The sequence below is a fragment of the Triturus cristatus genome, chromosome 11, assembly GCF_964204655.1.
Source record: "Triturus cristatus chromosome 11, aTriCri1.1, whole genome shotgun sequence".
NCBI lineage: Eukaryota > Metazoa > Chordata > Amphibia > Caudata > Salamandridae > Triturus > Triturus cristatus.
This window is the reverse complement of record NC_140594.1, coordinates 1140859086-1140886640: the sequence shown is the minus strand read 5'-3', so window position 1 is coordinate 1140886640 and position 27555 is coordinate 1140859086. Positions and strand designations below refer to the sequence as shown.

The 27555-nt window shown below is 44.7% G+C and overlaps 12 non-coding genes across 12 annotated transcripts; all 12 read left to right on the top strand.

Moving 5' to 3' along the window:
• Positions 1-1531: 1531 nt before the first annotated feature.
• On the top strand, positions 1532-1603 carry TRNAG-CCC (transfer RNA glycine (anticodon CCC)). The gene has a single exon. It is a non-coding gene; the product is annotated as a tRNA-Gly (tRNA).
• Positions 1604-6306: 4703 nt separating this feature from the next.
• TRNAG-CCC (transfer RNA glycine (anticodon CCC)) lies at positions 6307-6378 on the top strand. Its single transcript has one exon. It is a non-coding gene; the product is annotated as a tRNA-Gly (tRNA).
• Positions 6379-9520: 3142 nt separating this feature from the next.
• Positions 9521-9592, top strand: TRNAG-CCC (transfer RNA glycine (anticodon CCC)). Its single transcript has one exon. It is a non-coding gene; the product is annotated as a tRNA-Gly (tRNA).
• A 3103-nt stretch (positions 9593-12695) lies between these two features.
• Positions 12696-12767, top strand: TRNAG-CCC (transfer RNA glycine (anticodon CCC)). Its single transcript has one exon. It is a non-coding gene; the product is annotated as a tRNA-Gly (tRNA).
• Positions 12768-14284: 1517 nt separating this feature from the next.
• TRNAG-CCC (transfer RNA glycine (anticodon CCC)) lies at positions 14285-14356 on the top strand. Its single transcript has one exon. It is a non-coding gene; the product is annotated as a tRNA-Gly (tRNA).
• Positions 14357-15872: 1516 nt separating this feature from the next.
• TRNAG-CCC (transfer RNA glycine (anticodon CCC)) lies at positions 15873-15944 on the top strand. Its single transcript has one exon. It is a non-coding gene; the product is annotated as a tRNA-Gly (tRNA).
• Positions 15945-17471: 1527 nt separating this feature from the next.
• On the top strand, positions 17472-17543 carry TRNAG-CCC (transfer RNA glycine (anticodon CCC)). Its single transcript has one exon. It is a non-coding gene; the product is annotated as a tRNA-Gly (tRNA).
• A 1527-nt stretch (positions 17544-19070) lies between these two features.
• On the top strand, positions 19071-19142 carry TRNAG-CCC (transfer RNA glycine (anticodon CCC)). Its single transcript has one exon. It is a non-coding gene; the product is annotated as a tRNA-Gly (tRNA).
• Positions 19143-20658: 1516 nt separating this feature from the next.
• Positions 20659-20730, top strand: TRNAG-CCC (transfer RNA glycine (anticodon CCC)). The gene has a single exon. It is a non-coding gene; the product is annotated as a tRNA-Gly (tRNA).
• A 1527-nt stretch (positions 20731-22257) lies between these two features.
• Positions 22258-22329, top strand: TRNAG-CCC (transfer RNA glycine (anticodon CCC)). Its single transcript has one exon. It is a non-coding gene; the product is annotated as a tRNA-Gly (tRNA).
• A 3114-nt stretch (positions 22330-25443) lies between these two features.
• Positions 25444-25515, top strand: TRNAG-CCC (transfer RNA glycine (anticodon CCC)). The gene has a single exon. It is a non-coding gene; the product is annotated as a tRNA-Gly (tRNA).
• Positions 25516-27032: 1517 nt separating this feature from the next.
• Positions 27033-27104, top strand: TRNAG-CCC (transfer RNA glycine (anticodon CCC)). Its single transcript has one exon. It is a non-coding gene; the product is annotated as a tRNA-Gly (tRNA).
• Positions 27105-27555: the final 451 nt, after the last annotated feature.

Below are 27555 nucleotides of genomic sequence, written 5' to 3'. Positions count from 1 at the left end.
TGCAGTGCAAATTTTTATATGTTCTCCAAGCAGGATTTGTTTTAATGCAACATGTCACAAAACGGAAATATCATGAACAGATTAATCAGACGTTAAATTAAAAAAAAAATGAAATACTTAGGCAGGCATCTCGATCGCCCCATCTGCGACATTCATTGTCCTATTAGATGCTATTTTCCAAAAAGCAGAGTCACCACTCACATGTGCTGGTAATAAATATGTTGCGGGTGGTAGACAATGAAAGGGCTGAACCCCGACCAGACATTCTAACTCTAGCATCTCTATATTAAAAAGCATTTCTAGGCAATATCTAGCATGTGAATAAAAGTAGGCAAGATCCACCGATGAATCTGGCAAAAGTCCCCAACGATTTTGTGCACACTTGTTCTCTCACCTGAATGCAGCGCCACCTTGTAGCCATCGGATGTAACTGCAGCTCACAAAATGTTATATCAGAGAGCAAGTTGAGAGGACTCCAAGAGGCAGATGTCCATGGAAAGAGCCTCTCACGACAGCAGGAAGGTTGGATATTTCAAGATGGCAACATTTCCTGTCCAATGTCCTCACGTCCCGAACGCTCCCAAACGCTCAAAAGCCTCACACCGGGCAAGCCCTCACCGGGTAGATCTCTGGCTCCCAGTTAAAATCAAATCCTGAGCATGCTAGCGCTAGGATCAAAGAGAGAGGAGAGGGTTAGAGAGCTGCTATCTTGGTAAAGGCCTGAAACTGCTAGTTCCCAAGAGGGTCTGCACTTTCAGTTATGACTGACTGTGAGACGAGAAGATGAAGATTTTCTGCACCCAGCATACATTGCAGCATGCTTAGGCAAATGAGGAGCGAGACCCACCAATCCCTCGCCACTTCGCTGAAAGCTCCTCCTCTGCATAAAGAGAACACTTTTACAAAGGAGCAGAGTGGCGCAGCGGAAGCGTGCTGGGCCCATAACCCAGAGGTCGATGGATCGAAACCATCCTCTGCTATAATATTTCTTGTTTTTTCTTCTGAGAACCAATCTGTCATTTCCACGCTACCAGCAAGGAAAAGCGCAGGCTTGTGCTAGCTATGTGAGAAAAGACTTCTCAACTATCTGTCTCTGCTGAAATACAAGAGAGTGATCGCCAAAGGATCAACCCCATACTTTGAAAGTAAAGATACCCAATTATAAGCATAAATGACTGGTGGGACCGTCACACGTTTTTCTGGGCATGCTTTGAATGTCATTCTTGCCTTTTCGTTCTGCTCTTATCATTCTCCTGGGCATTTCATGGAAGGCACTCTCTTTCTCTTCGCTGCTTTGCTTCCAATGCTGCCTAAATATGTTCATTTCCACTATTTGTACTACTGCTTTCCATTTCTTCTCTTCTGCACAGATTTGGCCTTGGTTTCAATCCCCAGTTCCTTACCCTCTACAAGAAACATTCTACTGCTTTTCATGTTGGTATCTAAACCAAATGCACCATTGAAACTGGTGCAAGATAGTCATTGAACTCGGGGTTGTAATCTTTAGAACCGAGAGCAACCACATCATAGGGCGTTGGTGGTATAGTGGTGAGCATAGCTGCTTCCCAAGCAGTTGACCCGGGTTCGATTCCCGGCCAATGCAGTGCAATTTTTTATATGTTCTCCAAGCAGGATTTGTTTTAATGCAACATGTCACAAAACGGAAATATCATGAACAGATTAATCAGACGTTAAATTTTAAAAAAAATGAAATACTTAGGCAGGCATCTCGATCGCCCCATCTGCTACATTCATTGTCCTATTAGATGCTATTTTCCAAAAAGCAGAGTCACCACTTACATGTGCTGGTAATAAATATGTTGCGGGCGGTAGACAATGAAAGGGCTGAACCCCGACCAGACATTCTAACTCTAGCATCTCTATATTAAAAAGCATTTCTAGGCAATATCTAGCATGTGAATAAAAGTAGGCAAGATCCACCGATGAATCTGGCAAAAGTCCCCAACGATTTTGTGCACACTTGTTCTCTCACCTGAATGCAGCGCCATCTTGTAGCCATCGGATGTAACTGCAGCTCACAAAATGTTATATCAGAGAGCAAGTTGAGAGGACTCCAAGAGGCAGATGTCCATGGAAAGAGCCTCTCACGACAGCAGGAAGGTTGGATATTTCAAGATGGCAACATTTCCTGTCCAACGTCCTCACGTCCCGAACGCTCCCAAACGCTCAAAAGCCTCGTCCTCACCGGGTAGATCTCTGGCTCCCAGTTAAAATCAAATCCTGAGCATGCTAGCGCTACGATCAAAGAGAGAGGAGAGGGTTAGAGAGCTGCTATCTTGGTAAAGGCCTGAAACTGCTAGTTCCCAAGAGGGTCTGCACTTTCAGTTATGACTGACTGTGAGACGAGAAGATGAAGATTTTCTGCACCCAGCATACATTGCAGCATGCTTAGGCAAATGAGGAGCGAGACCCACCAATCCCTCGCCACTTCGCTGAAAGCTCCTCCTCTGCATAAAGAGAGCACTTTTACAAGGGAGCAGAGTGGCGCAGCGGAAGCGTGCTGGGCCCATAACCCAGAGGTCGATGGATCGAAACCATCCTCTGCTATAATATTTCTTGTTTTTTCTTCTGAGGACCAATCTGTCATTTCCACGCTACCAGCAAGGAAAAGCGCAGGCTTGTGCTAGCTATGTGAGAAAAGACTTCTCAACTATCTGTCTCTGCTGAAATACAAGAGAGTGATCGCCAAAGGATCAACCCCATACTTTGAAAGTAAAGATACCCAATTATAAGCATAAATGACTGGTTGCACCGTCACACGTTTTTCTGGGCATGCTTTGAATGTCATTCTTGCCTTTTCGTTCTGCTCTTATCATTCTCCTGGGCATTTAATGGAAGGCACTCTCTTTCTCTTCGCTGCTTTGCTTCCAATGCTGCCTAAATATGTTCATTTCCACTATTTGTACTACTGCTTTCCATTTCTTCTCTTCTGCACAGATTTGGCCTTGGTTTCAATCCCCAGTTCCTTACCCTCTACAAGAAACTTTCTACTGCTTTTCATGTTGGTATCTAAACCAAATGCACCATTGAAACTGGTGCAAGATAGTCATTGAACTCGGGGTTGTAATCTTTAGAACCGAGAGCACCCACATCATAGGGCGTTGGTGGTATAGTGGTGAGCATAGCTGCTTCCCAAGCAGTTGACCAGGGTTCGATTCCCGGCCAATGCAGTGCAAATTTTTATATGTTCTCCAAGCAGGATTTGTTTTAATGCAACATGTCACAAAACGGAAATATCATGAACAGATTAATCAGACGTTAAATTTAAAAAAAAATGAAATACTTAGGCAGGCATCTCGATCGCCCCATCTGCTACATTCATTGTCCTATTAGATGCTATTTTCCAAAAAGCAGAGTCACCACTCACATGTGCTGGTAATAAATATGTTGCGGGCGGTAGACAATGAAAGGGCTGAACCCCGACCAGACATTCTAACTCTAGCATCTCTATATTAAAAAGCATTTCTAGGCAATATCTAGCATGTGAATAAAAGTAGGCAAGATCCACCGATGAATCTGGCAAAAGTCCCCAACGATTTTGTGCACACTTGTTCTCTCACCTGAATGCAGCGCCACCTTGTAGCCATCGGATGTAACTGCAGCTCACAAAATGTTATATCAGAGAGCAAGTTGAGAGGACTCCAAGAGGCAGATGTCCATGGAAAGAGCCTCTCACGACAGCAGGAAGGTTGGATATTTCAAGATGGCAACATTTCCTGTCCAATGTCCTCACGTCCCGAACGCTCCCAAACGCTCAAAAGCCTCACACCGGGCAAGCCCTCACCGGGTAGATCTCTGGCTCCCAGTTAAAATCAAATCCTGAGCATGCTAGCGCTAGTATCAAAGAGAGAGGAGAGGGTTAGAGAGCTGCTATCTTGGTAAAGGCCTGAAACTGCTAGTTCCCAAGAGGGTCTGCACTTTCAGTTATGACTGACTGTGAGACGAGAAGATGAAGATTTTCTGCACCCAGCATACATTGCAGCATGCTTAGGCAAATGAGGAGCGAGACCCACCAATCCCTCGCCACTTCGCTGAAAGCTCCTCCTCTGCATAAAGAGAACACTTTTACAAGGGAGCAGAGTGGCGCACCGGAAGCGTGCTGGGCCCATAACCCAGAGGTCGATGGATCGAAACCATCCTCTGCTATAATATTTCTTGTTTTTTCTTCTGAGAACCAATCTGTCATTTCCACGCTACCAGCAAGGAAAAGCGCAGGCTTGTGCTAGCTATGTGAGAAAAGACTTCTCAACTATCTGTCTCTGCTGAAATACAAGAGAGTGATCGCCAAAGGATCAACCCCATACTTTGAAAGTAAAGATACCCAATTATAAGCATAAATGACTGGTGGGACCATCACACGTTTTTCTGGGCATGCTTTGAATGTCATTCTTGCCTTTTCGTTCTGCTCTTATCATTCTCCTGGGCATTTCATGGAAGGCACTCTCTTTCTCTTCGCTGCTTTGCTTCCAATGCTGCCTAAATATGTTCATTTCCACTATTTGTACTACTGCTTTCCATTTCTTCTCTTCTGCACAGATTTGGCCTTGGTTTCAATCCCCAGTTCCTTACCCTCTACAAGAAACTTTCTACTGCTTTTCATGTTGGTATCTAAACCAAATGCACCATTGAAACTGGTGCAAGATAGTCATTGAACTCGGGGTTGTAATCTTTAGAACCGAGAGCAACCACATCATAGGGCGTTGGTGGTATAGTGGTGAGCATAGCTGCTTCCCAAACAGTTGACCCGGGTTCGATTCCCGGCCAATGCAGTGCAAATTTTTATATGTTCTCCAAGCAGGATTTGTTTTAATGCAACATGTCACAAAACGGAAATATCATGAACAGATTAATCAGACGTTAAATTTAAAAAAAAATGAAATACTTAGGCAGGCATCTCGATCGCCCCATCTGCTACATTCATTGTCCTATTAGATGCTATTTTCCAAAAAGCAGAGTCACCACTCACATGTGCTGGTAATAAATATGTTGCGGGCGGTAGACAATGAAAGGGCTGAACCCCGACCAGACATTCTAACTCTAGCATCTCTATATTAAAAAGCATTTCTAGGCAATATCTAGCATGTGAATAAAAGTAGGCAAGATCCACCGATGAATCTGGCAAAAGTCCCCAACGATTTTGTGCACACTTGTTCTCTCACCTGAATGCAGCGCCATCTTGTAGTCATCGGATGTAACTGCAGCTCACAAAATGTTATATCAGAGAGCAAGTTGAGAGGACTCCAAGAGGCAGATGTCCATGGAAAGAGCCTCTCACGACAGCAGGAAGGTTGGATATTTCAAGATGGCAACATTTCCTGTCCAACGTCCTCACGTCCCGAACGCTCCCAAACGCTCAAAAGCCTCGCCCTCACCGGGTAGATCTCTGGCTCCCAGTTAAAATCAAATCCTGAGCATGCTAGCGCTACGATCAAAGAGAGAGGAGAGGGTTAGAGAGCTGCTATCTTGGTAAAGGCCTGAAACTGCTAGTTCCCAAGAGGGTCTGCACTTTCAGTTATGACTGACTGTGAGACGAGAAGATGAAGATTTTCTGCACCCAGCATACATTGCAGCATGCTTAGGCAAATGAGGAGCGAGACCCACCAATCCCTCGCCACTTCGCTGAAAGCTCCTCCTCTGCATAAAGAGAGCACTTTTACAAGGGAGCAGAGTGGCGCAGCGGAAGCGTGCTGGGCCCATAACCCAGAGGTCGATGGATCGAAACCATCCTCTGCTATAATATTTCTTGTTTTTTCTTCTGAGGACCAATCTGTCATTTCCACGCTACCAGCAAGGAAAAGCGCAGGCTTGTGCTAGCTATGTGAGAAAAGACTTCTCAACTATCTGTCTCTGCTGAAATACAAGAGAGTGATCGCCAAAGGATCAACCCCATACTTTGAAAGTAAAGATACCCAATTATAAGCATAAATGACTGGTTGCACCGTCACACGTTTTTCTGGGCATGCTTTGAATGTCATTCTTGCCTTTTCGTTCTGCTCTTATCATTCTCCTGGGCATTTAATGGAAGGCACTCTCTTTCTCTTCGCTGCTTTGCTTCCAATGCTGCCTAAATATGTTCATTTCCACTATTTGTACTACTGCTTTCCATTTCTTCTCTTCTGCACAGATTTGGCCTTGGTTTCAATCCCCAGTTCCTTACCCTCTACAAGAAACTTTCTACTGCTTTTCATGTTGGTATCTAAACCAAATGCACCATTGAAACTGGTGCAAGATAGTCATTGAACTCGGGGTTGTAATCTTTAGAACCGAGAGCACCCACATCATAGGGCGTTGGTGGTATAGTGGTGAGCATAGCTGCTTCCCAAGCAGTTGACCCGGGTTCGATTCCCGGCCAATGCAGTGCAAATTTTTATATGTTCTCCAAGCAGGATTTGTTTTAATGCAACATGTCACAAAACGGAAATATCATGAACAGATTAATCAGACGTTAAATTTTAAAAAAAATGAAATACTTAGGCAGGCATCTCGATCGCCCCATCTGCTACATTCATTGTCCTATTAGATGCTATTTTCTAAAAAGCAGAGTCACCACTCACATGTGCTGGTAATAAATATGTTGCGGGCGGTAGACAATGAAAGGGCTGAACCCCGACCAGACATTCTAACTCTAGCATCTCTATATTAAAAAGCATTTCTAGGCAATATCTAGCATGTGAATAAAAGTAGGCAAGATCCACCGATGAATCTGGCAAAAGTCCCCAACGATTTTGTGCACACTTGTTCTCTCACCTGAATGCAGCGCCACCTTGTAGCCATCGGATGTAACTGCAGCTCACAAAATGTTATATCAGAGAGCAAGTTGAGAGGACTCCAAGAGGCAGATGTCCATGGAAAGAGCCTCTCACGACAGCAGGAAGGTTGGATATTTCAAGATGGCAACATTTCCTGTCCAATGTCCTCACGTCCCGAACGCTCCCAAACGCTCAAAAGCCTCACACCGGGCAAGCCTCACACCGGGCAAGCCCTCACCGGGTAGATCTCTGGCTCCCAGTTAAAATCAAATCCTGAGCATGCTAGCGCTAGGATCAAAGAGAGAGGAGAGGGTTAGAGAGCTGCTATCTTGGTAAAGGCCTGAAACTGCTAGTTCCCAAGAGGGTCTGCACTTTCAGTTATGACTGACTGTGAGACGAGAAGATGAAGATTTTCTGCACCCAGCATACATTGCAGCATGCTTAGGCAAATGAGGAGCGAGACCCACCAATCCCGCGCCACTTCGCTGAAAGCTCCTCCTCTGCATAAAGAGAACACTTTTACAAGGGAGCAGAGTGGCGCACCGGAAGCGTGCTGGGCCCATAACCCAGAGGTCGATGGATCGAAACCATCCTCTGCTATAATATTTCTTGTTTTTTCTTCTGAGAACCAATCTGTCATTTCCACGCTACCAGCAAGGAAAAGCGCAGGCTTGTGCTAGCTATGTGAGAAAAGACTTCTCAACTATCTGTCTCTGCTGAAATACAAGAGAGTGATCGCCAAAGGATCAACCCCATACTTTGAAAGTAAAGATACCCAATTATAAGCATAAATGACTGGTGGGACCATCACACGTTTTTCTGGGCATGCTTTGAATGTCATTCTTGCCTTTTCGTTCTGCTCTTATCATTCTCCTGGGCATTTCATGGAAGGCACTCTCTTTCTCTTCGCTGCTTTGCTTCCAATGCTGCCTAAATATGTTCATTTCCACTATTTGTACTACTGCTTTCCATTTCTTCTCTTCTGCACAGATTTGGCCTTGGTTTCAATCCCCAGTTCCTTACCCTCTACAAGAAACTTTCTACTGCTTTTCATGTTGGTATCTAAACCAAATGCACCATTGAAACTGGTGCAAGATAGTCATTGAACTCGGGGTTGTAATCTTTAGAACCGAGAGCAACCACATCATAGGGCGTTGGTGGTATAGTGGTGAGCATAGCTGCTTCCCAAACAGTTGACCCGGGTTCGATTCCCGGCCAATGCAGTGCAAATTTTTATATGTTCTCCACGCAGGATTTGTTTTAATGCAACATGTCACAAAACGGAAATATCATGAACAGATTAATCAGACGTTAAATTTAAAAAAAAATGAAATACTTAGGCAGGCATCTCGATCGCCCCATCTGCTACATTCATTGTCCTATTAGATGCTATTTTCCAAAAAGCAGAGTCACCACTCACATGTGCTGGTAATAAATATGTTGCGGGCGGTAGACAATGAAAGGGCTGAACCCCGACTAGACATTCTAACTGTAGCATCTCTATATTAAAAAGCATTTCTAGGCAATATCTAGCATGTGAATAAAAGTAGGCAAGATCCACCGATGAATCTGGCAAAAGTCCCCAACGATTTTGTGCACACTTGTTCTCTCACCTGAATGCAGCGCCACCTTGTAGCCATCGGATGTAACTGCAGCTCACAAAATGTTATATCAGAGAGCAAGTTGAGAGGACTCCAAGAGGCAGATGTCCATGGAAAGAGCCTCTCACGACAGCAGGAAGGTTGGATATTTCAAGATGGCAACATTTCCTGTCCAATGTCCTCACGTCCCGAATGCTCCCAAACGCTCAAAAGCCTCACACCGGGCAAGCCCTCACCGGGTAGATCTCTGGCTCCCAGTTAAAATCAAATCCTGAGCATGCTAGCGCTAGGATCAAAGAGAGAGGAGAGGGTTAGAGAGCTGCTATCTTGGTAAAGGCCTGAAACTGCTAGTTCCCAAGAGGGTCTGCACTTTCAGTTATGACTGACTGTGAGACGAGAAGATGAAGATTTTCTGCACCCAGCATACATTGCAGCATGCTTAGGCAAATGAGGAGCGAGACCCACCAATCCCTCGCCACTTCGCTGAAAGCTCCTCCTCTGCATAAAGAGAACACTTTTACAAGGGAGCAGAGTGGCGCACCGGAAGCGTGCTGGGCCCATAACCCAGAGGTCGATGGATCGAAACCATCCTCTGCTATAATATTTCTTGTTTTTTCTTCTGAGAACCAATCTGTCATTTCCACGCTACCAGCAAGGAAAAGCGCAGGCTTGTGCTAGCTATGTGAGAAAAGACTTCTCAACTATCTGTCTCTGCTGAAATACAAGAGAGTGATCGCCAAAGGATCAACCCCATACTTTGAAAGTAAAGATACCCAATTATAAGCATAAATGACTGGTGGGACCATCACACGTTTTTCTGGGCATGCTTTGAATGTCATTCTTGCCTTTTCGTTCTGCTCTTATCATTCTCCTGGGCATTTCATGGAAGGCACTCTCTTTCTCTTCGCTGCTTTGCTTCCAATGCTGCCTAAATATGTTCATTTCCACTATTTGTACTACTGCTTTCCATTTCTTCTCTTCTGCACAGATTTGGCCTTGGTTTCAATCCCCAGTTCCTTACCCTCTACAAGAAACTTTCTACTGCTTTTCATGTTGGTATCTAAACCAAATGCACCATTGAAACTGGTGCAAGATAGTCATTGAACTCGGGGTTGTAATCTTTAGAACCGAGAGCAACCACATCATAGGGCATTGGTGGTATAGTGGTGAGCATAGCTGCTTCCCAAGCAGTTGACCCGGGTTCGATTCCCGGCCAATGCAGTGCAAATTTTTATATGTTCTCCAAGCAGGATTTGTTTTAATGCAACATGTCACAAAACGGAAATATCATGAACAGATTAATCAGACGTTAAATTTAAAAAAAAATGAAATACTTAGGCAGGCATCTCGATCGCCCCATCTGCTACATTCATTGTCCTATTAGATGCTATTTTCCAAAAAGCAGAGTCACCACTCACATGTGCTGGTAATAAATATGTTGCGGGCGGTAGACAATGAAAGGGCTGAACCCCGACTAGACATTCTAACTGTAGCATCTCTATATTAAAAAGCATTTCTAGGCAATATCTAGCATGTGAATAAAAGTAGGCAAGATCCACCGATGAATCTGGCAAAAGTCCCCAACGATTTTGTGCACACTTGTTCTCTCACCTGAATGCAGCGCCACCTTGTAGCCATCGGATGTAACTGCAGCTCACAAAATGTTATATCAGAGAGCAAGTTGAGAGGACTCCAAGAGGCAGATGTCCATGGAAAGAGCCTCTCATGACAGCAGGAAGGTTGGATATTTCAAGATGGCAACATTTCCTCTCCAACGTCCTCACGTCCCGAACGCTCCCAAACGCTCAAAAGCCTCGCCCTCACCGGGTAGATCTCTGGCTCCCAGTTAAAATCAAATCCTGAGCATGCTAGCGCTAGGATCAAAGAGAGAGGAGAGGGTTAGAGAGCTGCTATCTTGGTAAAGGCCTGAAACTGCTAGTTCCCAAGAGGGTCTGCACTTTCAGTTATGACTGACTGTGAGACGAGAAGATGAAGATTTTCTGCACCCAGCATACATTGCAGCATGCTTAGGCAAATGAGGAGCGAGACCCACCAATCCCTCGCCACTTCGCTGAAAGCTCCTCCTCTGCATAAAGAGAACACTTTTACAAGGGAGCAGAGTGGCGCAGCGGAAGCGTGCTGGGCCCATAACCCAGAGGTTGATGGATCGAAACCATCCTCTGCTATAATATTTCTTGTTTTTTCTTCTGAGAACCAATCTGTCATTTCCACGCTACCAGCAAGGAAAAGCGCAGGCTTGTGCTAGCTATGTGAGAAAAGACTTCTCAACTATCTGTCTCTGCTGAAACACAACAGAGTGATCGCCAAAGGATCAACCCCATACTTTGAAAGTAAAGATACCCAATTATAAGCATAAATGACTGGTTGCACCGTCACACGTTTTTCTGGGCATGCTTTGAATGTCATTCTTGCCTTTTCGTTCTGCTCTTATCATTCTCCTGGGCATTTCATGGAAGGCACTCTCTTTCTCTTCGCTGCTTTGCTTCCAATGCTGCCTAAATATGTTCATTTCCACTATTTGTACTACTGCTTTCCATTTCTTCTCTTCTGCACAGATTTGGCCTTGGTTTCAATCCCCAGTTCCTTACCCTCTACAAGAAACTTTCTACTGCTTTTCATGTTGGTATCTAAACCAAATGCACCATTGAAACTGGTGCAAGATAGTCATTGAACTCGGGGTTGTAATCTTTAGAACCGAGAGCACCCACATCATAGGGCGTTGGTGGTATAGTGGTGAGCATAGCTGCTTCCCAAGCAGTTGAGCCTGGTTCGATTCCCGGCCAATGCAGTGCAAATTTTTATATGTTCTCCAAGCAGGATTTGTTTTAATGCAACATGTCACAAAACGGAAATATCATGAACAGATTAATCAGACGTTAAATTTAAAAAAAAATGAAATACTTAGGCAGGCATCTCGATCGCCCCATCTGCGACATTCATTGTCCTATTAGATGCTATTTTCCAAAAAGCAGAGTCACCACTCACATGTGCTGGTAATAAATATGTTGCGGGTGGTAGACAATGAAAGGGCTGAACCCCGACCACACATTCTAACTCTAGCATCTCTATATTAAAAAGCATTTCTAGGCAATATCTAGCATGTGAATAAAAGTAGGCAAGATCCACCGATGAATCTGGCAAAAGTCCCCAACGATTTTGTGCACACTTGTTCTCTCACCTGAATGCAGCGCCACCTTGTAGCCATCGGATGTAACTGCAGCTCACAAAATGTTATATCAGAGAGCAAGTTGAGTGGACTCCAAGAGGCAGATGTCCATGGAAAGAGCCTCTCACGACAGCAGGAAGGTTGGATATTTCAAGATGGCAACATTTCCTGTCCAATGTCCTCACGTCCCGAACGCTCCCAAACGCTCAAAAGCCTCGCCCTCACCGGGTAGATCTCTGGCTCCCAGTTAAAATCAAATCCTGAGCATGCTAGCGCTAGGATCAAAGAGAGAGGAGAGGGTTAGAGAGCTGCTATCTTGGTAAAGGCCTGAAACTGCTAGTTCCCAAGAGGGTCTGCACTTTCAGTTATGACTGACTGTGAGACGAGAAGATGAAGATTTTCTGCACCCAGCATACATTGCAGCATGCTTAGGCAAATGAGGAGCGAGACCCACCAATCCCTCGCCACTTCGCTGAAAGCTCCTCCTCTGCATAAAGAGAACACTTTTACAAGGGAGCAGAGTGGCGCAGCGGAAGCGTGCTGGGCCCATAACCCAGAGGTCGATGGATCGAAACCATCCTCTGCTATAATATTTCTTGTTTTTTCTTCTGAGAACCAATCTGTCATTTCCACGCTACCAGCAAGGAAAAGCGCAGGCTTGTGCTAGCTATGTGAGAAAAGACTTCTCAACTATCTGTCTCTGCTGAAATACAAGAGAGTGATCGCCAAAGGATCAACCCCATACTTTGAAAGTAAAGATACCCAATTATAAGCATAAATGACTGGTGGGACCGTCACACGTATTTCTGGGCATGCTTTGAATGTCATTCTTGCCTTTTCGTTCTGCTCTTATCATTCTCCTGGGCATTTCATGGAAGGCACTCTCTTTCTCTTCGCTGCTTTGCTTCCAATGCTGCCTAAATATGTTCATTTCCACTATTTGTACTACTGCTTTCCATTTCTTCTCTTCTGCACAGATTTGGCCTTGGTTTAATCCCCAGTTCCTTACCCTCTACAAGAAACATTCTACTGCTTTTCATGTTGGTATCTAAACCAAATGCACCATTGAAACTGGTGCAAGATAGTCATTGAACTCGGGGTTGTAATCTTTAGAACCGAGAGCAACCACATCATAGGGCGTTGGTGGTATAGTGGTGAGCATAGCTGCTTCCCAAGCAGTTGACCCGGGTTCGATTCCCGGCCAATGCAGTGCAAATTTTTATATGTTCTCCAAGCAGGATTTGTTTTAATGCAACATGTCACAAAACGGAAATATCATGAACAGATTAATCAGACGTTAAATTTAAAAAAAAATGAAATACTTAGGCAGGCATCTCGATCGCCCCATCTGCTACATTCATTGTCCTATTAGATGCTATTTTCCAAAAAGCAGAGTCACCACTTACATGTGCTGGTAATAAATATGTTGCGGGCGGTAGACAATGAAAGGGCTGAACCCCGACCAGACATTCTAACTCTAGCATCTCTATATTAAAAAGCATTTCTAGGCAATATCTAGCATGTGAATAAAAGTAGGCAAGATCCACCAATGAATCATGGCAAAAGGCCCCAACGATTTTGTGCACACTTGTTCTCTCACCTGAATGCAGCGCCACCTTGTAGCCATCGGATGTAACTGCAGCTCACAAAATGTTATATCAGAGAGCAATTTGAGAGGACTCCAAGAGGCAGATGTCCATGGAAAGAGCCTCTCAGGACAGCAGGAAGGTTGGATATTTCAAGATGGCAACATTTCCTCTCCAACGTCCTCACGTCCCGAACGCTCCCAAACGCTCAAAAGCCTCGCCCTCACCGGGTAGATCTCTGGCTCCCAGTTAAAATCAAATCCTGAGCATGCTAGCGCTAGGATCAAAGAGAGAGGAGAGGGTTAGAGAGCTGCTATCTTGGTAAAGGCCTGAAACTGCTAGTTCCCAAGAGGGTCTGCACTTTCAGTTATGACTGACTGTGAGACGAGAAGATGAAGATTTTCTGCACCCAGCATACATTGCAGCATGCTAAGGCAAATGAGGAGCGAGACCCACCAATCCCTCGCCACTTCGCTGAAAGCTCCTCCTCTGCATAAAGAGAACACTTATACAAGGGAGCACAGTGGCGCAGCGGAAGCGTGCTGGGCCCATAACCCAGAGGTCGATGGATCGAAACCATCCTCTGCTATAATATTTCTTGTTTTTTCTTCTGAGGACCAATCTGTCATTTCCACGCTACCAGCAAGGAAAAGCGCAGGCTTGTGCTAGCTATGTGAGAAAAGACTTCTCAACTATCTGTCTCTGCTGAAATACAAGAGAGTGATCGCCAAAGGATCAACCCCATACTTTGAAAGTAAAGATACCCAATTATAAGCATAAATGACTGGTGGGACCGTCACACGTTTTTCTGGGCATGCTTTGAATGTCATTCTTGCCTTTTCGTTCTGCTCTTATCATTCTCCTGGGCATTTCATGGAAGGCACTCTCTTTCTCTTCGCTGCTTTGCTTCCAATGCTGCCTAAATATGTTCATTTCCACTATTTGTACTACTGCTTTCCATTTCTTCTCTTCTGCACAGATTTGGCCTTGGTTTCAATCCCCAGTTCCTTACCCTCTACAAGAAACTTTCTACTGCTTTTCATGTTGGTATCTAAACCAAATGCACCATTGAAACTGGTGCAAGATAGTCATTGAACTCGGGGTTGTAATCTTTAGAACCGAGAGCACCCACATCATAGGGCGTTGGTGGTATAGTGGTGAGCATAGCTGCTTCCCAAGCAGTTGACCCGGGTTCGATTCCCGGCCAATGCAGTGCAAATTTTTATATGTTCTCCAAGCAGGATTTGTTTTAATGCAACATGTCACAAAACGGAAATATCATGAACAGATTAATCAGACGTTAAATTAAAAAAAAAATGAAATAATTAGGCAGGCATCTCGATCGCCCCATCTGCTACATTCATTGTCCTATTAGATGCTATTTTCCAAAAAGCAGAGTCACCACTCACATGTGCTGGTAATAAATATGTTGCGGGCGGTAGACAATGAAAGGGCTGAACCCCGACCAGACATTCTAACTCTAGCATCTCTATATTAAAAAGCATTTCTAGGCAATATCTAGCATGTGAATAAAAGTAGGCAAGATCCACCGATGAATCTGGCAAAAGTCCCCAACGATTTTGTGCACACTTGTTCTCTCACCTGAATGCAGCGCCATCTTGTAGCCATCGGATGTAACTGCAGCTCACAAAATGTTATATCAGAGAGCAAGTTGAGAGGACTCCAAGAGGCAGATGTCCATGGAAAGAGCCTCTCACGACAGCAGGAAGGTTGGATATTTCAAGATGGCAACATTTCCTGTCCAACGTCCTCACGTCCCGAACGCTCCCAAACGCTCAAAAGCCTCGCCCTCACCGGGTAGATCTCTGGCTCCCAGTTAAAATCAAATCCTGAGCATGCTAGCGCTACGATCAAAGAGAGAGGAGAGGGTTAGAGAGCTGCTATCTTGGTAAAGGCCTGAAACTGCTAGTTCCCAAGAGGGTCTGCACTTTCAGTTATGACTGACTGTGAGACGAGAAGATGAAGATTTTCTGCACCCAGCATACATTGCAGCATGCTTAGGCAAATGAGGAGCGAGACCCACCAATCCCTCGCCACTTCGCTGAAAGCTCCTCCTCTGCATAAAGAGAACACTTTTACAAGGGAGCAGAGTGGCGCAGCGGAAGCGTGCTGGGCCCATAACCCAGAGGTCGATGGATCGAAACCATCCTCTGCTATAATATTTCTTGATTTTTCTTCTGAGGACCAATCTGTCATTTCCACGCTACCAGCAAGGAAAAGCGCAGGCTTGTGCTAGCTATGTGAGAAAAGACTTCTCAACTATCTGTCTCTGCTGAAATACAAGAGAGTGATCGCCAAAGGATCAACCCCATACTTTGAAAGTAAAGATACCCAATTATAAGCATAAATGACTGGTTGCACCGTCACACGTTTTTCTGGGCATGCTTTGAATGTCATTCTTGCCTTTTCGTTCTGCTCTTATCATTCTCTTGGGCATTTAATGGAAGGCACTCTCTTTCTCTTCGCTGCTTTGCTTCCAATGCTGCCTAAATATGTTCATTTCCACTATTTGTACTACTGCTTTCCATTTCTTCTCTTCTGCACAGATTTGGCCTTGGTTTCAATCCCCAGTTCCTTACCCTCTACAAGAAACTTTCTACTGCTTTTCATGTTGGTATCTAAACCAAATGCACCATTGAAACTGGTGCAAGATAGTCATTGAACTCGGGGTTGTAATCTTTAGAACCGAGAGCACCCACATCATAGGGCGTTGGTGGTATAGTGGTGAGCATAGCTGCTTCCCAAGCAGTTGACCCGGGTTCGATTCCCGGCCAATGCAGTGCAAATTTTTATATGTTCTCCAAGCAGGATTTGTTTTAATGCAACATGTCACAAAACGGAAATATCATGAACAGATTAATCAGACGTTAAATTTTAAAAAAAATGAAATACTTAGGCAGGCATCTCGATCGCCCCATCTGCTACATTCATTGTCCTATTAGATGCTATTTTCCAAAAAGCAGAGTCACCACTCACATGTGCTGGTAATAAATATGTTGCGGGCGGTAGACAATGAAAGGGCTGAACCCCGACCAGACATTCTAACTCTAGCATCTCTATATTAAAAAGCATTTCTAGGCAATATCTAGCATGTGAATAAAAGTAGGCAAGATCCACCGATGAATCTGGCAAAAGTCCCCAACGATTTTGTGCACACTTGTTCTCTCACCTGAATGCAGCGCCACCTTGTAGCCATCGGATGTAACTGCAGCTCACAAAATGTTATATCAGAGAGCAAGTTGAGAGGACTCCAAGAGGAAGATGTCCATGGAAAGAGCCTCTCACGACAGCAGGAAGGTTGGATATTTCAAGATGGCAACATTTCCTGTTCAATGTCCTCACGTCCCGAACGCTCCCAAACGCTCAAAAGCCTCACACCGGGCAAGCCCTCACCGGGTAGATCTCTGGCTCCCAGTTAAAATCAAATCCTGAGCATGCTAGCGCTAGGATCAAAGAGAGAGGAGAGGGTTAGAGAGCTGCTATCTTGGTAAAGGCCTGAAACTGCTAGTTCCCAAGAGGGTCTGCACTTTCAGTTATGACTAACTGTGAGACGAGAAGATGAAGATTTTCTGCACCCAGCATACATTGCAGCATGCTTAGGCAAATGAGGAGCGAGACCCACCAATCCCTCGCCACTTCGCTGAAAGCTCCTCCTCTGCATAAAGAGAACACTTTTACAAGGGAGCAGAGTGGCGCAGCGGAAGCGTGCTGGGCCCATAACCCAGAGGTCGATGGATCGAAACCATCCTCTGCTATAATATTTCTTTTTTTTTCTTCTGAGAACCAATCTGTCATTTCCACGCTACCAGCAAGGAAAAGCGCAGGCTTGTGCTAGCTATGTGAGAAAAGACTTCTCAACTATCTGTCTCTGCTGAAACACAACAGAGTGATCGCCAAAGGATCAACCCCATACTTTGAAAGTAAAGATACCCAATTATAAGCATAAATGACTGGTTGCACCGTCACACGTTTTTCTGGGCTTGCTTTGAATGTCATTCTTGCCTTTTCGTTCTGCTCTTATCATTCTCCTGGGCATTTCATGGAAGGCACTCTCTTTCTCTTCGCTGCTTTGCTTCCAATGCTGCCTAAATATGTTCATTTCCACTATTTGTACTACTGCTTTCCATTTCTTCTCTTCTGCACAGATTTGGCCTTGGTTTCAATCCCCAGTTCCTTACCCTCTACAAGAAACTTTCTACTGCTTTTCATGTTGGTATCTAAACCAAATGCACCATTGAAACTGGTGCAAGATAGTCATTGAACTCGGGGTTGTAATCTTTAGAACCGAGAGCACCCACATCATAGGGCGTTGGTGGTATAGTGGTGAGCATAGCTGCTTCCCAAGCAGTTGACCCGGGTTCGATTCCCGGCCAATGCAGTGCAAATTTTTATATGTTCTCCAAGCAGGATTTGTTTTAATGCAACATGTCACAAAACGGAAATATCATGAACAGATTAATCAGACGTTAAATTAAAAAAAAAATGAAATACTCAGGCAGGCATCTCGATCGCCCCATCTGCGACATTCATTGTCCTATTAGATGCTATTTTCCAAAAAGCAGAGTCACCACTCACATGTGCTGGTAATAAATATGTTGCGGGCGGTAGACAATGAAAGGGCTGAACCCCGACCAGACATTCTAACTCTAGCATCTCTATATTAAAAAGCATTTCTAGGCAATATCTAGCATGTGAATAAAAGTAGGCAAGATCCACCGATGAATCTGGCAAAAGTCCCCAACGATTTTGTGCACACTTGTTCTCTCACCTGAATGCAGTGCCACCTTGTAGCCATCGGATGTAACTGCAGCTCACAAAATGTTATATCAGAGAGCAAGTTGAGAGTACTCCAAGAGGCAGATGTCCATGGAAAGAGCCTCTCACGACAGCAGGAAGGTTGGATATTTCAAGATGGCAACATTTCCTGTCCAATGTCCTCACGTCCCGAACGCTCTCAAACGCTCAAAAGCCTCACACCGGGCAAGCCCTCACCGGGTAGATCTCTGGCTCCCAGTTAAAATCAAATCCTGAGCATGCTAGCGCTAGGATCAAAGAGAGAGGAGAGGGTTAGAGAGCTGCTATCTTGGTAAAGGCCTGAAACTGCTAGTTCCCAAGAGGGTCTGCACTTTCAGTTATGACTGACTGTGAGACGAGAAGATGAAGATTTTCTGCACCCAGCATACATTGCAGCATGCTTAGGCAAATGAGGAGCGAGACCCACCAATCCCTCGCCACTTCGCTGAAAGCTCCTCCTCTGCATAAAGAGAACACTTTTACAAGGGAGCAGAGTGGCGCAGCGGAAGCGTGCTGGGCCCATAACCCAGAGGTCGATGGATCGAAACCATCCTCTGCTATAATATTTCTTGTTTTTTCTTCTGAGGACCAATCTGTCATTTCCACGCTACCAGCAAGGAAAAGCGCAGGCTTGTGCTAGCTATGTGAGAAAAGACTTCTCAACTATCTGTCTCTGCTGAAATACAAGAGAGTGATCGCCAAAGGATCAACCCCATACTTTGAAAGTAAAGATACCCAATTATAAGCATAAATGACTGGTGGGACCGTCACACGTTTTTCTGGGCATGCTTTGAATGTCATTCTTGCCTTTTCGTTCTGCTCTTATCATTCTCCTGGGCATTTCATGGAAGGCACTCTCTTTCTCTTCGCTGCTTTGCTTCCAATGCTGCCTAAATATGTTCATTTCCACTATTTGTACTACTGCTTTCCATTTCTTCTCTTCTGCACAGATTTGGCCTTGGTTTCAATCCCCAGTTCCTTACCCTCTACAAGAAACTTTCTACTGCTTTTCATGTTGGTATCTAAACCAAATGCACCATTGAAACTGGTGCAAGATAGTCATTGAACTCGGGGTTGTAATCTTTAGAACCGAGAGCAACCACATCATAGGGCGTTGGTGGTATAGTGGTGAGCATAGCTGCTTCCCAAGCAGTTGACCCGGGTTCGATTCCCGGCCAATGCAGTGCAAATTTTTATATGTTCTCCAAGCAGGATTTGTTTTAATGCAACATGTCACAAAACGGAAATATCATGAACAGATTAATCAGACGTTAAATAAAAAAAAAAATGAAATACTTAGGCAGGCATCTCGATCGCCCCATCTGCTACATTCATTGTCCTATTAGATGCTATTTTCCAAAAAGCAGAGTCACCACTTACATGTGCTGGTAATAAATATGTTGCGGGCGGTAGACAATGAAAGGGCTGAACCCCGACCAGACATTCTAACTCTAGCATCTCTATATTAAAAAGCATTTCTAGGCAATATCTAGCATGTGAATAAAAGTAGGCAAGATCCACCAATGAATCTGGCAAAAGTCCCCAACGATTTTGTGCACACTTGTTCTCTCACCTGAATGCAGCGCCACCTTGTAGCCATCGGATGTAACTGCAGCTCACAAAATGTTATATCAGAGAGCAATTTGAGAGGACTCCAAGAGGCAGATGTCCATGGAAAGAGCCTCTCATGACAGCAGGAAGGTTGGATATTTCAAGATGGCAACATTTCCTCTCCAACGTCCTCACGTCCCGAACGCTCCCAAACGCTCAAAAGCCTCGCCCTCACCGGGTAGATCTCTGGCTCCCAGTTAAAATCAAATCCTGAGCATGCTAGCGCTAGGATCAAAGAGAGAGGAGAGGGTTAGAGAGCTGCTATCTTGGTAAAGGCCTGAAACTGCTAGTTCCCAAGAGGGTCTGCACTTTCAGTTATGACTGACTGTGAGACGAGAAGATGAAGATTTTCTGCACCCAGCATACATTGCAGCATGCTTAGGCAAATGAGGAGCGAGACCCACCAATCCCTCGCCACTTCGCTGAAAGCTCCTCCTCTGCATAAAGAGAACACTTTTACAAGGGAGCACAGTGGCGCAGCGGAAGCGTGCTGGGCCCATAACCCAGAGGTCGATGGATCGAAACCATCCTCTGCTATAATATTTCTTGTTTTTTCTTCTGAGGACCAATCTGTCATTTCCACGCTACCAGCAAGGAAAAGCGCAGGCTTGTGCTAGCTATGTGAGAAAAGACTTCTCAACTATCTGTCTCTGCTGAAATACAAGAGAGTGATCGCCAAAGGATCAACCCCATACTTTGAAAGTAAAGATACCCAATTATAAGCATAAATGACTGGTGGGACCGTCACACGTTTTTCTGGGCATGCTTTGAATGTCATTCTTGCCTTTTCGTTCTGCTCTTATCATTCTCCTGGGCATTTCATGGAAGGCACTCTCTTTCTCTTCGCTGCTTTGCTTCCAATGCTGCCTAAATATGTTCATTTCCACTATTTGTACTACTGCTTTCCATTTCTTCTCTTCTACACAGATTTGGCCTTGGTTTCAATTCCCAGTTCCTTACCCTCTACAAGAAACTTTCTACTGCTTTTCATGTTGGTATCTAAACCAAATGCACCATTGAAACTGGTGCAAGATAGTCATTGAACTCGGGGTTGTAATCTTTAGAACCGAGAGCACCCACATCATAGGGCGTTGGTGGTATAGTGGTGAGCATAGCTGCTTCCCAAGCTGTTGACCCGGGTTCGATTCCCGGCCAATGCAGTGCAAATTTTTATATGTTCTCCAAGCAGGATTTGTTTTAATGCAACATGTCACAAAACGGAAATATCATGAACAGATTAATCAGACGTTAAATTAAAAAAAAAATGAAATACTTAGGCAGGCATCTCGATCGCCCCATCTGCGACATTCATTGTCCTATTAGATGCTATTTTCCAAAAAGCAGAGTCACCACTCACATGTGCTGGTAATAAATATGTTGCGGGCGGTAGACAATGAAAGGGCTGAACCCCGACCAGACATTCTAACTCTAGCATCTCTATATTAAAAAGCATTTCTAGGCAATATCTAGCATGTGAATAAAAGTAGGCAAGATCCACCGATGAATCTGGCAAAAGTCCCCAACGATTTTGTGCACACTTGTTCTCTCACCTGAATGCAGCGCCACCTTGTAGCCATCGGATGTAACTGCAGCTCACAAAATGTTATATCAGAGAGCAAGTTGAGAGGACTCCAAGAGGCAGATGTCCATGGAAAGAGCCTCTCACGACAGCAGGAAGGTTGGATATTTCAAGATGGCAACATTTCCTGTCCAATGTCCTCACGTCCCGAACGCTCCCAAACGCTCAAAAGCCTCACACCGGGCAAGCCCTCACCGGGTAGATCTCTGGCTCCCAGTTAAAATCAAATCCTGAGCATGCTAGCGCTAGGATCAAAGAGAGAGGAGAGGGTTAGAGAGCTGCTATCTTGGTAAAGGCCTGAAACTGCTAGTTCCCAAGAGGGTCTGCACTTTCAGTTATGACTGACTGTGAGACGAGAAGATGAAGATTTTCTGCACCCAGCATACATTGCAGCATGCTTAGGCAAATGAGGAGCGAGACCCACCAATCCCTCGCCACTTCGCTGAAAGCTCCTCCTCTGCATAAAGAGAACACTTTTACAAGGGAGCAGAGTGGCGCACCGGAAGCGTGCTGGGCCCATAACCCAGAGGTCGATGGATCGAAACCATCCTCTGCTATAATATTTCTTGTTTTTTCTTCTGAGAACCAATCTGTCATTTCCACGCTACCAGCAAGGAAAAGCGCAGGCTTGTGCTAGCTATGTGAGAAAAGACTTCTCAACTATCTGTCTCTGCTGAAATACAAGAGAGTGATCGCCAAAGGATCAACCCCATACTTTGAAAGTGAAGATACCCAATTATAAGCATAAATGACTGGTGGGACCATCACACGTTTTTCTGGGCATGCTTTGAATGTCATTCTTGCCTTTTCGTTCTGCTCTTATCATTCTCCTGGGCATTTCATGGAAGGCACTCTCTTTCTCTTCGCTGCTTTGCTTCCAATGCTGCCTAAATATGTTCATTTCCACTATTTGTACTACTGCTTTCCATTTCTTCTCTTCTGCACAGATTTGGCCTTGGTTTCAATCCCCAGTTCCTTACCCTCTACAAGAAACTTTCTACTGCTTTTCATGTTGGTATCTAAACCAAATGCACCATTGAAACTGGTGCAAGATAGTCATTGAACTCGGGGTTGTAATCTTTAGAACCGAGAGCAACCACATCATAGGGCGTTGGTGGTATAGTGGTGAGCATAGCTGCTTCCCAAGCAGTTGACCCGGGTTCGATTCCCGGCCAATGCAGTGCAAATTTTTATATGTTCTCCAAGCAGGATTTGTTTTAATGCAACATGTCACAAAACGGAAATATCATGAACAGATTAATCAGACGTTAAATTTAAAAAAAAATGAAATACTTAGGCAGGCATCTCGATCGCCCCATCTGCTACATTCATTGTCCTATTAGATGCTATTTTCCAAAAAGCAGAGTCACCACTCACATGTGCTGGTAATAAATATGTTGCGGGCGGTAGACAATGAAAGGGCTGAACCCCGACTAGACATTCTAACTGTAGCATCTCTATATTAAAAAGCATTTCTAGGCAATATCTAGCATGTGAATAAAAGTAGGCAAGATCCACCGATGAATCTGGCAAAAGTCCCCAACGATTTTGTGCACACTTGTTCTCTCACCTGAATGCAGCGCCACCTTGTAGCCATCGGATGTAACTGCAGCTCACAAAATGTTATATCAGAGAGCAAGTTGAGAGGACTCCAAGAGGCAGATGTCCATGGAAAGAGCCTCTCATGACAGCAGGAAGGTTGGATATTTCAAGATGGCAACATTTCCTCTCCAACGTCCTCACGTCCCGAACGCTCCCAAACGCTCAAAAGCCTCGCCCTCACCGGGTAGATCTCTGGCTCCCAGTTAAAATCAAATCCTGAGCATGCTAGCGCTAGGATCAAAGAGAGAGGAGAGGGTTAGAGAGCTGCTATCTTGGTAAAGGCCTGAAACTGCTAGTTCCCAAGAGGGTCTGCACTTTCAGTTATGACTGACTGTGAGACGAGAAGATGAAGATTTTCTGCACCCAGCATACATTGCAGCATGCTTAGGCAAATGAGGAGCGAGACCCACCAATCCCTCGCCACTTCGCTGAAAGCTCCTCCTCTGCATAAAGAGAACACTTTTACAAGGGAGCAGAGTGGCGCAGCGGAAGCGTGCTGGGCCCATAACCCAGAGGTTGATGGATCGAAACCATCCTCTGCTATAATATTTCTTGTTTTTTCTTCTGAGAACCAATCTGTCATTTCCACGCTACCAGCAAGGAAAAGCGCAGGCTTGTGCTAGCTATGTGAGAAAAGACTTCTCAACTATCTGTCTCTGCTGAAACACAACAGAGTGATCGCCAAAGGATCAACCCCATACTTTGAAAGTAAAGATACCCAATTATAAGCATAAATGACTGGTTGCACCGTCACACGTTTTTCTGGGCATGCTTTGAATGTCATTCTTGCCTTTTCGTTCTGCTCTTATCATTCTCCTGGGCATTTCATGGAAGGCACTCTCTTTCTCTTCGCTGCTTTGCTTCCAATGCTGCCTAAATATGTTCATTTCCACTATTTGTACTACTGCTTTCCATTTCTTCTCTTCTGCACAGATTTGGCCTTGGTTTCAATCCCCAGTTCCTTACCCTCTACAAGAAACTTTCTACTGCTTTTCATGTTGGTATCTAAACCAAATGCACCATTGAAACTGGTGCAAGATAGTCATTGAACTCGGGGTTGTAATCTTTAGAACCGAGAGCACCCACATCATAGGGCGTTGGTGGTATAGTGGTGAGCATAGCTGCTTCCCAAGCAGTTGAGCCTGGTTCGATTCCCGGCCAATGCAGTGCAAATTTTTATATGTTCTCCAAGCAGGATTTGTTTTAATGCAACATGTCACAAAACGGAAATATCATGAACAGATTAATCAGACGTTAAATTAAAAAAAAAATGAAATACTTAGGCAGGCATCTCGATCGCCCCATCTGCGACATTCATTGTCCTATTAGATGCTATTTTCCAAAAAGCAGAGTCACCACTCACATGTGCTGGTAATAAATATGTTGCGGGTGGTAGACAATGAAAGGGCTGAACCCCGACCAGACATTCTAACTCTAGCATCTCTATATTAAAAAGCATTTCTAGGCAATATCTAGCATGTGAATAAAAGTAGGCAAGATCCACCGATGAATCTGGCAAAAGTCCCCAACGATTTTGTGCACACTTGTTCTCTCACCTGAATGCAGCGCCACCTTGTAGCCATCGGATGTAACTGCAGCTCACAAAATGTTATATCAGAGAGCAAGTTGAGAGGACTCCAAGAGGCAGATGTCCATGGAAAGAGCCTCTCACGACAGCAGGAAGGTTGGATATTTCAAGATGGCAACATTTCCTGTCCAATGTCCTCACGTCCCGAACGCTCCCAAACGCTCAAAAGCCTCACACCGGGCAAGCCCTCACCGGGTAGATCTCTGGCTCCCAGTTAAAATCAAATCCTGAGCATGCTAGCGCTAGGATCAAAGAGAGAGGAGAGGGTTAGAGAGCTGCTATCTTGGTAAAGGCCTGAAACTGCTAGTTCCCAAGAGGGTCTGCACTTTCAGTTATGACTGACTGTGAGACGAGAAGATGAAGATTTTCTGCACCCAGCATACATTGCAGCATGCTTAGGCAAATGAGGAGCGAGACCCACCAATCCCTCGCCACTTCGCTGAAAGCTCCTCCTCTGCATAAAGAGAACACTTTTACAAGGGAGCAGAGTGGCGCAGCGGAAGCGTGCTGGGCCCATAACCCAGAGGTCGATGGATCGAAACCATCCTCTGCTATAATATTTCTTGTTTTTTCTTCTGAGAACCAATCTGTCATTTCCACGCTACCAGCAAGGAAAAGCGCAGGCTTGTGCTAGCTATGTGAGAAAAGACTTCTCAACTATCTGTCTCTGCTGAAATACAAGAGAGTGATCGCCAAAGGATCAACCCCATACTTTGAAAGTAAAGATACCCAATTATAAGCATAAATGACTGGTGGGACCGTCACACGTATTTCTGGGCATGCTTTGAATGTCATTCTTGCCTTTTCGTTCTGCTCTTATCATTCTCCTGGGCATTTCATGGAAGGCACTCTCTTTCTCTTCGCTGCTTTGCTTCCAATGCTGCCTAAATATGTTCATTTCCACTATTTGTACTACTGCTTTCCATTTCTTCTCTTCTGCACAGATTTGGCCTTGGTTTAATCCCCAGTTCCTTACCCTCTACAAGAAACATTCTACTGCTTTTCATGTTGGTATCTAAACCAAATGCACCATTGAAACTGGTGCAAGATAGTCATTGAACTCGGGGTTGTAATCTTTAGAACCGAGAGCAACCACATCATAGGGCGTTGGTGGTATAGTGGTGAGCATAGCTGCTTCCCAAGCAGTTGACCCGGGTTCGATTCCCGGCCAATGCAGTGCAAATTTTTATATGTTCTCCAAGCAGGATTTGTTTTAATGCAACATGTCACAAAACGGAAATATCATGAACAGATTAATCAGACGTTAAATTTAAAAAAAAATGAAATACTTAGGCAGGCATCTCGATCGCCCCATCTGCTACATTCATTGTCCTATTAGATGCTATTTTCCAAAAAGCAGAGTCACCACTTACATGTGCTGGTAATAAATATGTTGCGGGCGGTAGACAATGAAAGGGCTGAACCCCGACCAGACATTCTAACTCTAGCATCTCTATATTAAAAAGCATTTCTAGGCAATATCTAGCATGTGAATAAAAGTAGGCAAGATCCACCAATGAATCATGGCAAAAGGCCCCAACGATTTTGTGCACACTTGTTCTCTCACCTGAATGCAGCGCCACCTTGTAGCCATCGGATGTAACTGCAGCTCACAAAATGTTATATCAGAGAGCAATTTGAGAGGACTCCAAGAGGCAGATGTCCATGGAAAGAGCCTCTCAGGACAGCAGGAAGGTTGGATATTTCAAGATGGCAACATTTCCTCTCCAACGTCCTCACGTCCCGAACGCTCCCAAACGCTCAAAAGCCTCGCCCTCACCGGGTAGATCTCTGGCTCCCAGTTAAAATCAAATCCTGAGCATGCTAGCGCTAGGATCAAAGAGAGAGGAGAGGGTTAGAGAGCTGCTATCTTGGTAAAGGCCTGAAACTGCTAGTTCCCAAGAGGGTCTGCACTTTCAGTTATGACTGACTGTGAGACGAGAAGATGAAGATTTTCTGCACCCAGCATACATTGCAGCATGCTTAGGCAAATGAGGAGCGAGACCCACCAATCCCTCGCCACTTCGCTGAAAGCTCCTCCTCTGCATAAAGAGAACACTTATACAAGGGAGCACAGTGGCGCAGCGGAAGCGTGCTGGGCCCATAACCCAGAGGTCGATGGATCGAAACCATCCTCTGCTATAATATTTCTTGTTTTTTCTTCTGAGGACCAATCTGTCATTTCCACGCTACCAGCAAGGAAAAGCGCAGGCTTGTGCTAGCTATGTGAGAAAAGACTTCTCAACTATCTGTCTCTGCTGAAATACAAGAGAGTGATCGCCAAAGGATCAACCCCATACTTTGAAAGTAAAGATACCCAATTATAAGCATAAATGACTGGTGGGACCGTCACACGTTTTTCTGGGCATGCTTTGAATGTCATTCTTGCCTTTTCGTTCTGCTCTTATCATTCTCCTGGGCATTTCATGGAAGGCACTCTCTTTCTCTTCGCTGCTTTGCTTCCAATGCTGCCTAAATATGTTCATTTCCACTATTTGTACTACTGCTTTCCATTTCTTCTCTTCTGCACAGATTTGGCCTTGGTTTCAATCCCCAGTTCCTTACCCTCTACAAGAAACTTTCTACTGCTTTTCATGTTGGTATCTAAACCAAATGCACCATTGAAACTGGTGCAAGATAGTCATTGAACTCGGGGTTGTAATCTTTAGAACCGAGAGCACCCACATCATAGGGCGTTGGTGGTATAGTGGTGAGCATAGCTGCTTCCCAAGCAGTTGACCCGGGTTCGATTCCCGGCCAATGCAGTGCAAATTTTTATATGTTCTCCAAGCAGGATTTGTTTTAATGCAACATGTCACAAAACGGAAATATCATGAACAGATTAATCAGACGTTAAATTAAAAAAAAAATGAAATAATTAGGCAGGCATCTCGATCGCCCCATCTGCTACATTCATTGTCCTATTAGATGCTATTTTCCAAAAAGCAGAGTCACCACTCACATGTGCTGGTAATAAATATGTTGCGGGCGGTAGACAATGAAAGGGCTGAACCCCGACCAGACATTCTAACTCTAGCATCTCTATATTAAAAAGCATTTCTAGGCAATATCTAGCATGTGAATAAAAGTAGGCAAGATCCACCGATGAATCTGGCAAAAGTCCCCAACGATTTTTTGCACACTTGTTCTCTCACCTGAATGCAGCGCCATCTTGTAGCCATCGGATGTAACTGCAGCTCACAAAATGTTATATCA